Consider the following 15,022-nt stretch of genomic DNA (forward strand, 5'->3'; position numbering starts at 1 on the left):
GAATACTGACTCCTCTTACTGACTATGTTTGGAACCATTCCTGTGACACTAGTAATAGATTCCGATACTTCACTTCAGGTTTACTGTATCCCTCTGACCTTCTTATTGACGATGAAACACAGAAATTGCATCAGAATTAAATACAAATGGCACAATGCCGACTTAAGTACAAGAAGACTGACTCTTCCTACTGTCTATGTTTTGAACCATTCCTGTGACAATAGTTATAGATACCGATGCTTCACTTCAGGTTTACTGTATTCCTCTGACCTTCTTATTGACGATGAAACACAGAAATTGCATCGGAATTAAATAGAAAAGGCACAATGCCGACTTAAGTACAAGAAGACTGACTGTTCTTACTGTCTATGCTTTTATACCATTCCTGTCACGCTAGTTACAGATTCCGATGATTCACATCAGGTTTACTGTATCACTTGGACCTTCTTATTGACGATGAGACACAGATATTGCATCGAAATTAAATACAAAAGGCACAATGCCGACGTAAGTCAAGAAGACTAACTCTTCTTACTGACTTTGTTTTGAACCATTCCTGTGACACTAGTTTGAGATTCCGATGCTTCACTTCAGGTTTACTGCATCCCTTGGACCTTCTTATAGACTATGAAACACAGAAATTGTATCGGAATTAAATAGAAAAGGCACAATGCCGACATAAGTACAAGAAGACTGACTCTTCTTACTGACTATGATTTGAACAATTCCTGTGACACTAGTTATAGATTCCGATGCTTCACTTCAGGTTTACTGTATCCCTCTGACCTTCTTATTGACGATGAAACACAGAAATAGCATCGAAATTAAATACAGAAGGCACAATGCGGACTTAAGTAAATGTAGACTGATTCTTCCTACTGTCTATGCTTTGAAACATTCCTGTGATCTTAGTTATTTATTCCGATGCTTCATTTTAGGTGTACTGTATCCCTTGGTCCTTCTTATTGACGATGAAACACAGAAAGTGCATCGGAATTAAATAGAAAAGGCACAATGCCGATTTAAGTACAAGAAAACTGACTCTTCCTACTGTCTATGTTTTGAACCATTCCTGTGACACTAGTTATTGATTACGATGCTTCACTTCAGGACTACTGTATCCCTCTGACCTTCTTGTATACGATAAAACACAGAAATTGCATCGGAATTATATACATATGGTACAATGCCGACTTAAGTACAAGAAGACTGACTCTCCATACTGTCTATGTTTTGAACCATTCCTGTGACACTAGTTATAGATTCCGATGGTTCACTTCAGGTTTCTTGTATCCCTTGGACCTTCTTATTGACGATGAAACACAGAAATTGCATCGGTATTAAATACAAAAGGCACAATGCAGACTTAAGTACAAGAAGACTGACCCATCTTACTGTCTAGGCTTTGAACCATTCCTGTGACACTAGTTATAGATTCCGATGCTTCACTTCAGGATTACTGTATTCCCCTGACCTTCATATTGACGATGAAACACAGAAATTGCATCGGAATTAAATACAAAAGGCACAATGCCGACTTAAGTACAAGAAGACTGACTCTTCTTTCTGACTATGTTTTAAACCATTCCTGTGACACTAGTTATAGATTCCGATGCTTCACTTCAGGTTTACTGTATCCCTCTGACCTTCTTATTGACGATGAAACACAGAAATTGCATCGGAATTAAATAGAAAAGGCACAATGCCGACTTAAGTACAAGAAAACTGACTGTTCTTGCTGTCTATGTTTTGAACCATTCCTGTGACGCTAGTTACAGATTCCGATGCTTCACTTCAGGTTTACTGTATCACTTGGACCTTCTTATTGACGATGAGACACAGATATTGCATCGGATTTAAATACAAAAGGCACAATGCCGACGTAAGTACAAGAAGACTGACTCTTCTTACTGACTTTGTTTTGAACCATTCCTGTGACACTAGTTAGAGATTCCGATGCTTCACTTCAGGTTTACTATATCCCTCTGACCTTCTTATTGACGATGAAACACAGAAATTGCATCGGAATTAATTGAAAAGGCACAATGCCGACTTAAGTACAAGATGACTGACTGTTCTTGCTGTCTATGTTTTGAACCATTCCTGTGACGCTAGTTACAGATTCCGATGCTTCACTTCAGGTTTACTGTATCCCTCTGACCTTCTTATTGACGTTGAAACACAGAAATTGCATCGAAATTAAATACAAAAGGCACAATGCCGACTTAAGTACATCTAGACTTATTCTTCCTTCTGTCTATGCTTTGAAACATTCCTGTGACCTTAGTTATTGATTCCGATGCTTCATTTGAGGATTACTGTATCCCTTGGACCTTCTTATTGACGATGAAACACAGAAAGTGCATCAGAATTAAATAGAAAATTCACAATGCTGACTTAAGTACAAGAAGACTGACTCTTCCTACTTTCTATGCTTTGAACCATTCCTGTGACACTAGTTATAGATTCCGATGCTTCACTTCAGGTTTACTGTATCCCTCTGACCTTCTTATTGACGATGAAACACAGAAATTGCATCGGAATTAAATACAAAAGGCACAATGCCGACTTAAGTACAAGAAGACTGACCTTTCTTACTGTCTATGCTTTGAACCATTCCTGTGACACTAGTTATAGATTCCGATGCTTCACTTCAGGTTTACTGTATCCCTGTGACCTTCTTATTGACGATGAAACACAGAAATTGCATCAGAATTAAATACAAATGCCACAATGCCGACTTAAGTACAAGAAGACTGACTCTTCCTACTGTCTATGTTTGAACCATTCGTGTGACACTAGTTAGAGATTCCGATGCTTCACTTCAGGTTTACAGTATCCCTTGGACCTTCTTATTGACGATGAAACACAGAAATTGCATCGGAAATAAATAGAGAAAGCACAATGCCGACTTAAGTACAAGAAGACTGACTCTTCTTACTGACTATGATTTGAACCATTCCTGTGACACTAGTTATAGATTCCGATGGTTCGCTTCAGGCTTACTGTATCCCTTGAACGATCTTATTGACGATGAAACACAGAAAGTGCATCGGAATTAAATAGAAAATTCACAATGCTGACTTAAGTACAAGAAGACTGACTCTTCCTACTTTCTATGCTTTGAACCATTCCTGTGACACTAGTTATAGATTCCGATGCTTCACTTCAGGTTTACTGTATCCCTCTGACCTTCTTATTGACGATGAAACACAGAAATTGCATCGGAATTAATTACAAAAGGCACAATGCCGACTTAAGTACAAGAAGACTGACCTTTCTTACTGTCTATGCTTTGAACCATTCCTGTGACACTAGTTATAGATTCCGATGCTTCACTTCAGGTTTACTGTATCCCTGTGACCTTCTTATTGACGATGAAACACAGAAATTGCATCAGAATTAAATACAAATGCCACAATGCCGACTTAAGTACAAGAAGACTGACTCTTCCTACTGTCTATGTTTGAACCATTCGTGTGACACTAGTTATAGATTCCGAAGCTTCACTTCAGGTTTACTGTATCCCTTGGACGTTCTTATTGACGATGAAACACTGAAATTGCTTCGGAATTAAATAGAAAAAGCACAATGCCGACTTAAGATCAAGAAGACTGACTCTTCTTACTGAGTATGATTTGAACCATTCCTGTGACACTACTTATAGATTCCGATGCTTCTCTTCCGGTTTACTGTATCCCTCTGACCATCTCATTGACGATGATACACAGTAATTGAATCGGAATTAAATTGAAAAGGGCACAATGCCGACTTCAGTACAAGAAGACTGACTCTTCTTACTGTCTATGTTTTGAACCATTCGTGTGACACTAGTTACAGATTCCGATGCTTCACTTCAGCTTTACTGCATCCCTTGGACCTTCTTATAGACTATGAAACACAGAAATTGTATCGGAATTAAATACAAAAGGCACAATGCCGACATAAGTACAAGAAGACTGACTCTTCTTACTGACTATGTTTTGAACCATTCCTGTGACACTAGTTATAGATTCCGATGCTTCACTTCAGGTTTACTGTATCCCTCTGACCTTCTTATTGACGATGAAACACAGATATTGCATAGAAATTAAATACAAATGGCACAATGCCGACTTAAGTGAATGTAGACTGATTCTTCCTACTGTCTATGCTTTGAAACATTCCTGTGACCTTAGTTATTGATTCCGATGCTTCATTTCTGGTTTACTGTATCCCTTGGACGTTCTTATTGACGATGAAACACAGAAAGTCCATCGGAATTAAATAGAAAAGGAACAATGCCGTTTTAAGAACAAGAAGACTGACTCTTCCTACTGTCTATGTTTTGAACCATTCCTGTGACACTAGTTATAGATTCCGATGCTTCACTTCAGGTTTACTGTATCCCTCTGCACTTCTTATTGTCGATGAAACACAGAAATTGCATCGGAATTAGATACAAAAGGCACAATGCCGACTTAAGTACAAGAAGACTGACTCTTATTTTTGTCTATGTTTTGAACCATTCCTGTGACACTAGTTATAGATTCCGATGCTTCACTTCAGGTATACAGTATCCCTTGGACCTACTTATTTACGATGAAACACAGAAATTGCATCGGAATGAAATGGAGAAAGCACAATGCCGACTTAAGTACAAGAAGACTGACTCTTCTTACTGACTATGATATGAACCATTCCTGTGAAACTAGATATAGATTCCGATGGTTCACTTCAGACTTACTGTATCCCTTGGACGTTCGTATTGACGATGATACACAGAAAGTGCATCGGAATTAAATAGAAAAGGCACAATGCCGACTTAAGTACAAGAAGACTGACTCTTCTTACTGTCTAAGTTTTGAACCATTCCTGTGAAACTAAATATGGATTCCGATGCTCCACTGCAGGTTTACTGTATCCCTTGGACCTTCTTATTGACGATGAAACTCAGAAATTGCATCGTAATTAAATAGAAAAGGCACAATGCCGACTTAAGTACAAGAAGACTGACTCATCTTACTGTCAATGTTTTGAACCATTCCTGTGATACTAGTTATAGATTCCGATGCTTCACCTAAGATTTACTGTATCTCTTGAAACCTTCTTACTGACGATGAAACACAGAAATTGCATCGGAATTAAATACAAAAGGCACAATGCCGATTTAAGTACTAGAAGACTGACGCTTCTTACTGACTGATTTGAACCATTCCTGTGACACTAGTTATAGATTCCGATGCTTCACTTCAGGTATACTGTATCCGTGTGACCTTCTTAGTGACGATGAAATACAGAAATTGCATCGGATTTAAATAGAAAAAGCACAATGCCGACTTAAGTTCTAGAAGACTGACTCTTCTTACTGTCTATGGTTTGAACCATTCCTGTGACACTAGTTATTGATTCCGATGCTTCACTTCAGGATTACTGTATCCCCCTGACCTTCATATTGACGATGAAACACAGAAATTGCATCGGAATTAAATACAAAAGGCACAATGCCGACTTAAGTACAAGAAGACTGACTCTTCCTACTGTCTATGTTTTGAACCATTCCATTGACCCTAGTTATAGATTCCGATGCTTCACTCCATGTTTACTGTATCCCTCTGACCTTCTTATTGACGATGAAACACTGAAATTGGATCGGAATTAAATACAAAAGGCAAAATGCCGACTTAAGTACAAGAAGACTGACTCTTCTTACTGACTGTTTTGAACCATTCCTGTGACACTAGTTATAGATTCCGATGCTTCACTTCAGGTTTACTGTATCCCTCTGATCTTCTTATTGACGATGAAACACAGAAATTGCATCAGAATTAAATACAAATGGCACAATGCCGACTTAAGTACAAGAAGACTGACTCTTCCTACTGTCTATGTTTTGAACAATTCGTGTGACACTAGTTATAGATTCCGAAGCTTCACTTCAGGTTTACTGTATCCCTTGGACGTTCTTATTGACGATGAAACACTGAAATTGCATCGGAATTAAATAGAAAATGCACAATGCCGACTTAACGTCAAGAAGACTGACACTTCTTACTGAGTATGATTTGAACCGTATCTGTGACACTACTTATAGATTCCGATGATTCTCTTCCGGTTTACTGTATCCCTCTGACCTTGTTATTGACGATGAAACACAGAAATTGCATCGGAATTAAATACGAAAGTCACAATGCCGACTTAAGTACAAGAAGACTGACTCTTCTTTCTGACTATGAATTGAACCATTCCTGTGACACTAATTATTGATTCCGATGCTTCACTTCAGGTTTACTGTATCCCTCTGACCTTCTTATTGACGATGAAACAAAGAAATGGCATCGGAATTAAATAGAAAAGGCACAATGCCGACTTAAGTACAAGAAGACTGACTGCTGTTGCTGTCTATGTTTTGAACCATTCCTGTGACGCTAGTTAGAGTTTCCGATGCTTCACTTCAGGTTTACTGTATCACTTGGACCTTCTTATTGACGATGAGACACAGATATTGCATAGGAATTAAATACAAAAGGCACAATGCCGACGTAAGTACTAGAAGACTGACTCTTCCTATTGATTTTGTTTTGAACCATTCCTCTGACACTAGTTAGAGATTCCGATGCTTCACTTCAGGTTTACCGTATCCCTCTGAACTTCTTATTGACGATGAAACACAGTAATGGCATCGGAATTAAATTGAAAAGGGCACAATGCCGACTAAAGTACAAGAAGACTGACTCTTCTTACTGTCTATGTTTTGAACCCTTCGTGTGACACTATTTATAGATTCCGATGCTTCACTTCAGCTTTACTGCATCCCTTGGACCTTCTTATAGACGATGAAACACAGAAATTGTATCGGAATTAAATCCAAAAGGCACAATGCCGACTTAAGTACAAGAGGACTGACTCTTCTTACTGACTATGTTTTGAACCATTCCTGTGACACTAGTTATAGATTGCGATGCTTCACTTCAGGTTTACTGTATCCCTCTGATCTTCTAATTGACGATGAAACACAGAGATTGCATCGAAATTAAATACAAAAGGCACAATGTCGACTTAAGTAGATGTAGACTGATTCTTCCTACTGTCCATGCTTTGAAACATTCCTGTGATATTAGTTATTGATTCCGATGCTTCATTTGAGGTTTACTGTATCCCTTGGTCCTTCTTATTGACGATGAAACACAGAAAGTGCATCGGAATTAAATAGAAAAGGCACAATGCCGATTTAAGTACAAGAAGACTGACTCTTCCTACTGTCTATGTTTTGAACCATTCCTTTGACACTAGTTATAGATTCCGATGCTTCACTTCAGGTTTACTGTATCCCTCTGACCTTCTTATTGACGATGAAACACAAAAATTGAATCGGAATTAAATACGAAAAGCACAATGCCGACTTACGTACAAGAAGACTGACTCTTCTTACTGACTGTTTTGAAACATTCCTCTCACACAAGTTATAGATTCCGATGCTTCACTTCAGGTTTACTGTGACCCTCTGACCTTCTTATTCACGATGAAACACAGAAATTGCATCGGAATTAAATACAAAAGGAACAATGCCGACTTAAGTACAAGAAGACTGACTCTTCTTTTTGTCTATGTTTTGAACCATTCGTGTGACACTAGTTATAGATTGCGATGCTTCACTTCATGTTTACTGTATCCCTTGGACCTTCTTATTGACGATGAGAAACAGAAATTGCATCGGAATTAAATAGAAAAGGCACAATGCTGACTTAAGTACAAGAAGACTGTCTCTTCTTACTGACTGCTTTGAACCATTCCTGTGACACTAGTTATAGATTCCGATGTTTCACTTCAGGTTTACTGTATACCTTGGACCTTCTAATTGACGCCGAAACACAGAAATTGAGTCGGAATTAAATTCAAAATGCACAATGCCGACTTAAGTACAAGAAGACTGACTCTTCCTACTGTCTATGTTTTGAACCATTCCTGTGACACTACTTATTGATTACGATGCTTCACTTCAGGACTACTGTATCCCTCTGACCTTCTTATATACGATGAAACACAGAAATTGCATCGGAATTAAGTAGAAAAGGCACAATGCTGACTTATGTACAAGAAGACTGACCCATCTTACTGTCTAGGCTTTGAACCATTCCTGTGACACTAGTTATAGATTCCGATGCTTCACTTCAGGTTTATTGTATCCCTCTGACCACCTTATTGACGATATAACACAGAAATTGCATCGGAATTAAATACAAAAGGCACAATGCCGACTTAAGTACAAGAAGACTGACTCTTCTTACTGACTATGTTTGGAACCATTCCTGTGACACTAGTTATAGATTCCGATGCTTCACTTCTGGTTTATTGTATCACTCTGACATTCGTATTGACGATGAAACACAGATATTGCATCGGAATTTAATTGAAAAGGCACAATGCCAATTTAAGTACAAGAAGACTGACTCTTCTTACTGAATATGTTTTGAACCATTCCTGTGACGCTAGTTATAGATTCCGATGCTTCACTTCAGGTATACTGTATCCGTCTGACCTTCTTAGTGACGATGAAATACAGAAATTGCATCGGATTTAAATAGAAAAATCACAATGCCGACTTAAGTGCAAGAAGACTGACTCTTCTTACTGTCTATGGTTTGAACCATTCCTGTGACACTAGTTATAGATTCCGATGCTTCACTTCAGGTATACTGTATCCGTCTGACCTTCTTAGTGACGATGAAATACAGAAATTGCATCGGATTTAAATAGAAAAAGCACAATGCCGACTTAAGTGCTAGAAGACTGACTCTTCTTACTGACTTTGTTTGAACCATTCATGTGACACTAGTTAGAGATTCCGATGCTTCACTTCAGGTTTACTGTATCCCTCTGACCTTCTTATCGACGATGAAACACAGTAATTACATCGGATTTAAATTGAAAAGGGCACAATGCCGACTTAAGTACAGGAAGACTGACTCTTCCTACTGTCTATGTTTTGAACCATTCGTGTGACACTAGTTATAGATTCCGATGCTTCACTTCAGCTTTACTGCATCCCTTGGACCTTCTTATAGACGATGAAACACAGAAATTGTATCGGAATTAAATACAAAAGGCACAATGCCGACTTAAGAACAAGAAGACTGACTCTTCTTACTGACTATGCTTTGAACCATTCCTGTGACACTAGTTGTAGATTCCGATGTTTCACTTCAGGTTTACTGTATCATTCTGACCTTCTTATTGACGATGAAACACAGAAATTGCAACGAAATTAAATACAAAAGGCACAATGCCCACTTAAGTACATGTAGACTGATTCTTACTTCTGTCTATGCTTTGAAACATTCCTGTGACCTTAGTTATTGATTCCGATGCTTCATTTGAGGTTTACTGTATCCCTTGGACCTTCTTATTGACGATGAAACACAGTAATTGCATCGGAATTAAATTGAAAAGGGCACAATGCCGACTTAAGTACAAGAAGACTGACTCTACTTACTGTCTATGTTTTGAACCATTAGTGTGACACTAGTTACAGATTCCGATGCTTCACTTCAGCTTTACTGCATCCCTTGGACCTTCTTATAGACGATGAAACACAGAAATTGTATCGGAATTAAATACAAAAGGCACAATGCCGACATAAGTACAAGAAGACTGACTCTTCTTACTGACTATGTTTTGAACCATACCTGTGACACTAGTTATAGATTCCGATGCTTCACTTCAGGTGTACTGTATCCCTCTGTCCTTCTTATTAACGATGAAACACAGAAATTGCATCGGAATTAAATACAAAACGCACAATGCCGACTTAAGTACAAGAAGACTTACCTTTCTTACTGTCTATGCTTTGAACCATTTCTGTGACACTAGTTATAGATTCCGATGCTTCACTTCAGGTTTACTGTATCCCTTGGACCTTCTTATTGACGATGAAACACAGACATTGCATCGGAATTAAATACGAAAGTCACAATGGCCTCTTACGTACAAGAAGACTGACTCTTCTTTCTGACTATGAATTGAATCATTCCTGTGACACTACTTATAGATTCCGATGCTTCACTTCAGGTTTACTGTATCCCTCTCACCTTCTTATTGACCATGAAATAAAGAAATTGCATCGGAATTAAATAGAAAAGGCACAATGCCGACTTAAGTACAAGAAGACTGACTGTTCTTGCTGTCTATGTTTTGAACCATTCCTGTGACGCTAGTTACAGATTCCGATGCTTCACTTCAGGTTTACTGTATCACTTGGACCTTCTTATTGACGATGAGACACAGATATTGCATAGGAATAAAATACAAAAGGCACAATGCCGACTTAAATACAAGAAGACTGACCCTTCTTACTGTCTATGTTTTGAACCATTCCTGTGACACTAGTTATAGATTCCGATGCTTCACTTCAGGTTTACTGTATCCCTCTGTCCTTCTTATTAACGATGAAACACAGAAATTGCATCGGAATTAAATACAAAACGCACAATGCCGACTTAAGTACAACAAGACTTACCTTTCTTACTGTCTATGCTTTGAACCATTCCTGTGACACTAGTTATAGATTCCGATGCTTCACTTCAGGTTTACTGTATCCCTTGGACCTTCTTATTGACGATGAAACACAGACATTGCATCGGAATTAAATACAAAAGGCACAATGCCGACTTAAGTACAAGAAGACTGACTCTTCCTACTGTCTATGTTTCGAACCATTCCATTGACCCTAGTTATAGATTCCGATGCTTCACTCCATGTTTACTGTATCCCTCTGACCTTCTTAGTGACGATGAAACACTGAAATTGCATCGGAATTAAATACAAAAGGCAAAATGAGGACTTAAGTACAAGAAGCCTGATCTTCTTACTGATTGTTTTGAACCATTCCTGTGACACTAGTTATAGATTCCAGCGCTTCACTTCAGGTTTACTGTATCCCTGTGACCTTCTTATTGACGATGAAACACAGAAATTGCATCAGAATTAAATACAAATGGCACAATGCCGACTTAAGTACTAGAAGACTGACTCTTCCTACTGTCTATGTTTTGAAACATTCGTGTGGCACTAGTTATAGACTCCGAAGCTTCACTTCAGGTTTACTGTATCCCTTGGACGTTCCTATTGACGATGAAACACTGAAATTTCATAGGAATTAAATAGAAAAAGCACAATGCCGACTTAAGGTCAAGAAGACTGACTCTTCTTACTGAGTATGATTTGAACCGTGTCTGTGACACCACTTATAGATTCCGATGGTTCTCTTCCGGTTTACTGAATCCCTCTGACCTTCTTATTGACGATGAAACACAGAAATTGCATCGGAATTAAATACGAAAGTCACAATGGCCTCTTACGTACAAGAAGACTGACTCTTCTTTCTGACTATGAATTGAATCATTCCTGTGACACTAGTTATAGATTCCTATGCTTCACTTCTGGTTTACTGTATCCCTCTCACCTTCTTATTGACGATGAAATAAAGAAATTGCATCGGAATTAAATAGAAAAGGCACAATGCCGACTTAAGTACAAGAAGACTGACTGTTCTTGCTGTCTATGTTTTGAACCATTCCTGTGACGCTAGTTACAGATTCCGATGCTTCACTTCAGGTTTACTGTATCACTTGGACCTTCTTATTGACGATGAGACACAGATATTGCATAGGAATAAAATACAAAAGGCACAATGGCGACGTAAGTACAAGAAGACTGACTCTTCCTACTGACATTTTTTGGAACCATTCCTGTGACACAAGTTAGAGATTCCGATGCCTCACTTCAGGTTTATTGTATCCCTCTGACCATCTTATTGACGATGAAACACAGTAATTGCATCGGAATTAAATTGAAAAGCGCACAATGCCGACTTAAGTACAAGAAGACTGACTCTTCTAACTGTCTATGTTTTGAACCATTCGTGTGACACTAGTTATAGATTCCGATGCTTCACTTGAGCTTTACTGCATCCCTTGGACCCTCTTATAGACGATGAAACACAGAAATTGTAGCGGAATTAAATACAAAAGGCACAATGCCGACTTAAGTACAAGAAGACTGACTCTCCTTACTGACTATGTTTTGAATCATTCCTGTGACACTAGTTATCGATTCCGATGCTTCACTTCATGTTTAATGTTTCCCTTGGACATTCTTATTGACGATGAACCACAGAAAGGGCATCGGAATTAAATAGAAAAGGCACAATGCAGACTTAAGTACAAGAAGACTGACCCATCTTACTGTCTAGGCTTAGAACCATTCCTGTGACACTAGTTATAGATTCCGATGCTTCACTTCAGGTTTAATGTATCCCTCTGACCTCCTTATTGACGATATAAAACAGAAATTGCATCGGAATGAAATACAAAAGGCACAATGCCGACTTAAGTACAAGAAGAGTGACTCTTCTTACTGACTATGTTTGGAACCATTCCTGTGACACTAGTTATAGATTCCGATGCTTCACTTCTGGTTTATTGTATCACTCTGATCTTCGTATTGACGATGAAACACAGATATTGCATCGGAATTAAATTGAAAATGCACAATGCCAATTTAAGTACAAGAAGACTGACTCTTCTTACTGAATATGTTTTGAACCATTCCTGTGACGCTAGTTATAGATTCCGATGCTTCACTTCAGGTATACTGTATCCCTCTGACCTGCTTACTGACGATGAAACACAGAAATTGCATCGGATTTAAATAGAAAAAGCACAGTGCCGACTTAAGTACAAGAAGACTGACTCTTCTTACTGTCTATGGTTTGAACCTTTCCTGTGACACTAGTTATAGATTCCGATGCTCACTTCAGGATTACTGTATCCCCCTGACCTTCATATTGACGATGAAACACAGAAAGTGCATCGGAATTTAATGGAAAAGGCACAATGTTGACTTAAGTACAAGAAGACTGTCTCATCTTACTGACTGTTTGAACCATTCCTGTGACACTAGTTATAGATTCCGATGTTTGACTTCAGGTATACTGTATCCCTCTGACCTGCTTACTGACGATGAAACACAGAAATTGCATCGGATTTAAATAGAAAAAGCACAGTGCCGACTTAAGTACAAGATGACTGACTCTTCTTACTGTCTATGGTTTGAACCATTCCTGTGACACTAGTTATAGATTCCGATGCTTCACTTCAGGTTTACTGTCTCCCTCTGACCGTCATATTGACGATGAAACACAGAAATTGCATCGGAATTATATACATATGGCACAATGCCGACTTAAGTACAAGAAGATTGACTCTCCCTACTGTCTATGTTTTGAACCATTCCTGTGACACTAGTTATAGATTCTGATGCTTCACTTCAGGTTTACTGTATCCCTTGGACCTTCTTATTGACGATGAAACACAGTAATTGCATCGGAATTATATACATATGGCACAAAGCCGACTTAAGTACAAGAAGACTGACTCTCCTTACTGTCTATGTTTTGAACCATTCCTGTGACACTAGTTATAGATTCCGATGCTTCACTTCAGGTTTACTGTATCCCTCTGACCTTCATATTGACGATGAAACACAGAAATTGCATTGGATTTAGATACAAATGGCACAATGCTGACTTAAGTACAAGAAGACTGACTCTCCTTACTGTCTATGTTTTCAACCATTCCTGGGAAACTAGATATAGATTCCGATGCTTCACTGCAGGTTTACTGTATCCCTTGGACCTTCTTATTGACGATGAAACACAGAAATTGCATCGGAATTAAATAGAAAAGGCACAATGCCAACATAAGTACAAGAAGACTGACTCTTCTTACTATCAATGTTTTGAACCATTCCTGTGACACTAGTTATAGATTCCGATGCTTCACCTCAGATTTACTGTATCCCTTGGACCTTCTTATTGACGATGAAACACAGAAATTGCATCGGAATTAAATACAAAAGTCACAATGGCGACTTAAGTACAAGAAGACTGACTCTTCTTTCTGACTATGTTTTGAACCATTCCTGTGACACTAGCTATAGATTCCGATGCTTCACTGCAGGTTTACTGTATCCCTTGGACCTTCTTATTGACGATGAAACACAGAAATTGCATCGGAATTAAATAGAAAAGGCACAATGCCAACCTAAGTACAAGAAGACTGACTCTTCTTACTATCAATGTTTTGAACCATTCCTTTGACACTAGTTAGAGATTCCGATGCTTCAGTTCAGGTTTACTGTATCCCTCTGACCTTCTTATTGACGATGGAACACAGTAATTGCATCGGAATTAAATTGAAAAGGGCGCAATGCCGACTTAAGTACAAGAAGACTGACTCTTCTTACTGCCTGTGTTTTGAACCATTCGTGTGACACTAGTTATAGATTCCGATGCTTCACTTCAGCTTTACTGCATCCCTTGGACCTTCTTATAGACGATAAAACACAGAAATTGTATCGGAATTAAATACAAAAAGCACAATGCCGACTTAAGTACAAGAAGACTGGCTCTTCTTACTGACTATATTTTGAACCATTCCTGTGACACTAGTTATAGATTCAGATGCTTCACTTCAGGTTCACTGTATCCCTCTGACCTTCTTATTGACGATGAAACACAGAAATTGCATCGAAATTAAATACAAAAGGCACAATGCCGACTTAAGTACATGTAGACTGATTCTTCCTACTGTCTTCGCTTTGAAACATTCCTGTGACCTTAGTTATTGATTCCGATGCTTCATTTGAGGTTTACTGTATCCCTTCGACCTTCTTATTGACAATGAAACACAGAAAGTGCATCGGAATTAAATAGAAAAGGCACAATGCCGATTTGAGTACAAGAAGACTGCCTCTTCCTACTGTCTATGTTTTGATCCATTCCTGTGACACTAGTTATAGATTCCGATGTTTCACTTCAGGTTTACTGTAACCTTCTGACCATCTTATTGACGATGAAACACAGAAATTGCATCGGAATTAAATTCAAAATGCACAATGCCGACTTAAGTACAAGAAGACTGACTCTTCTTACTGACTTTGTTTGGAACCATTCCTGTGACACTAGTTATAGATTCCGATGCTT

The sequence above is a fragment of the Schistocerca serialis genome, chromosome 3, assembly GCF_023864345.2.
Source record: "Schistocerca serialis cubense isolate TAMUIC-IGC-003099 chromosome 3, iqSchSeri2.2, whole genome shotgun sequence".
NCBI classification, from domain to species: domain Eukaryota; kingdom Metazoa; phylum Arthropoda; class Insecta; order Orthoptera; family Acrididae; genus Schistocerca; species Schistocerca serialis.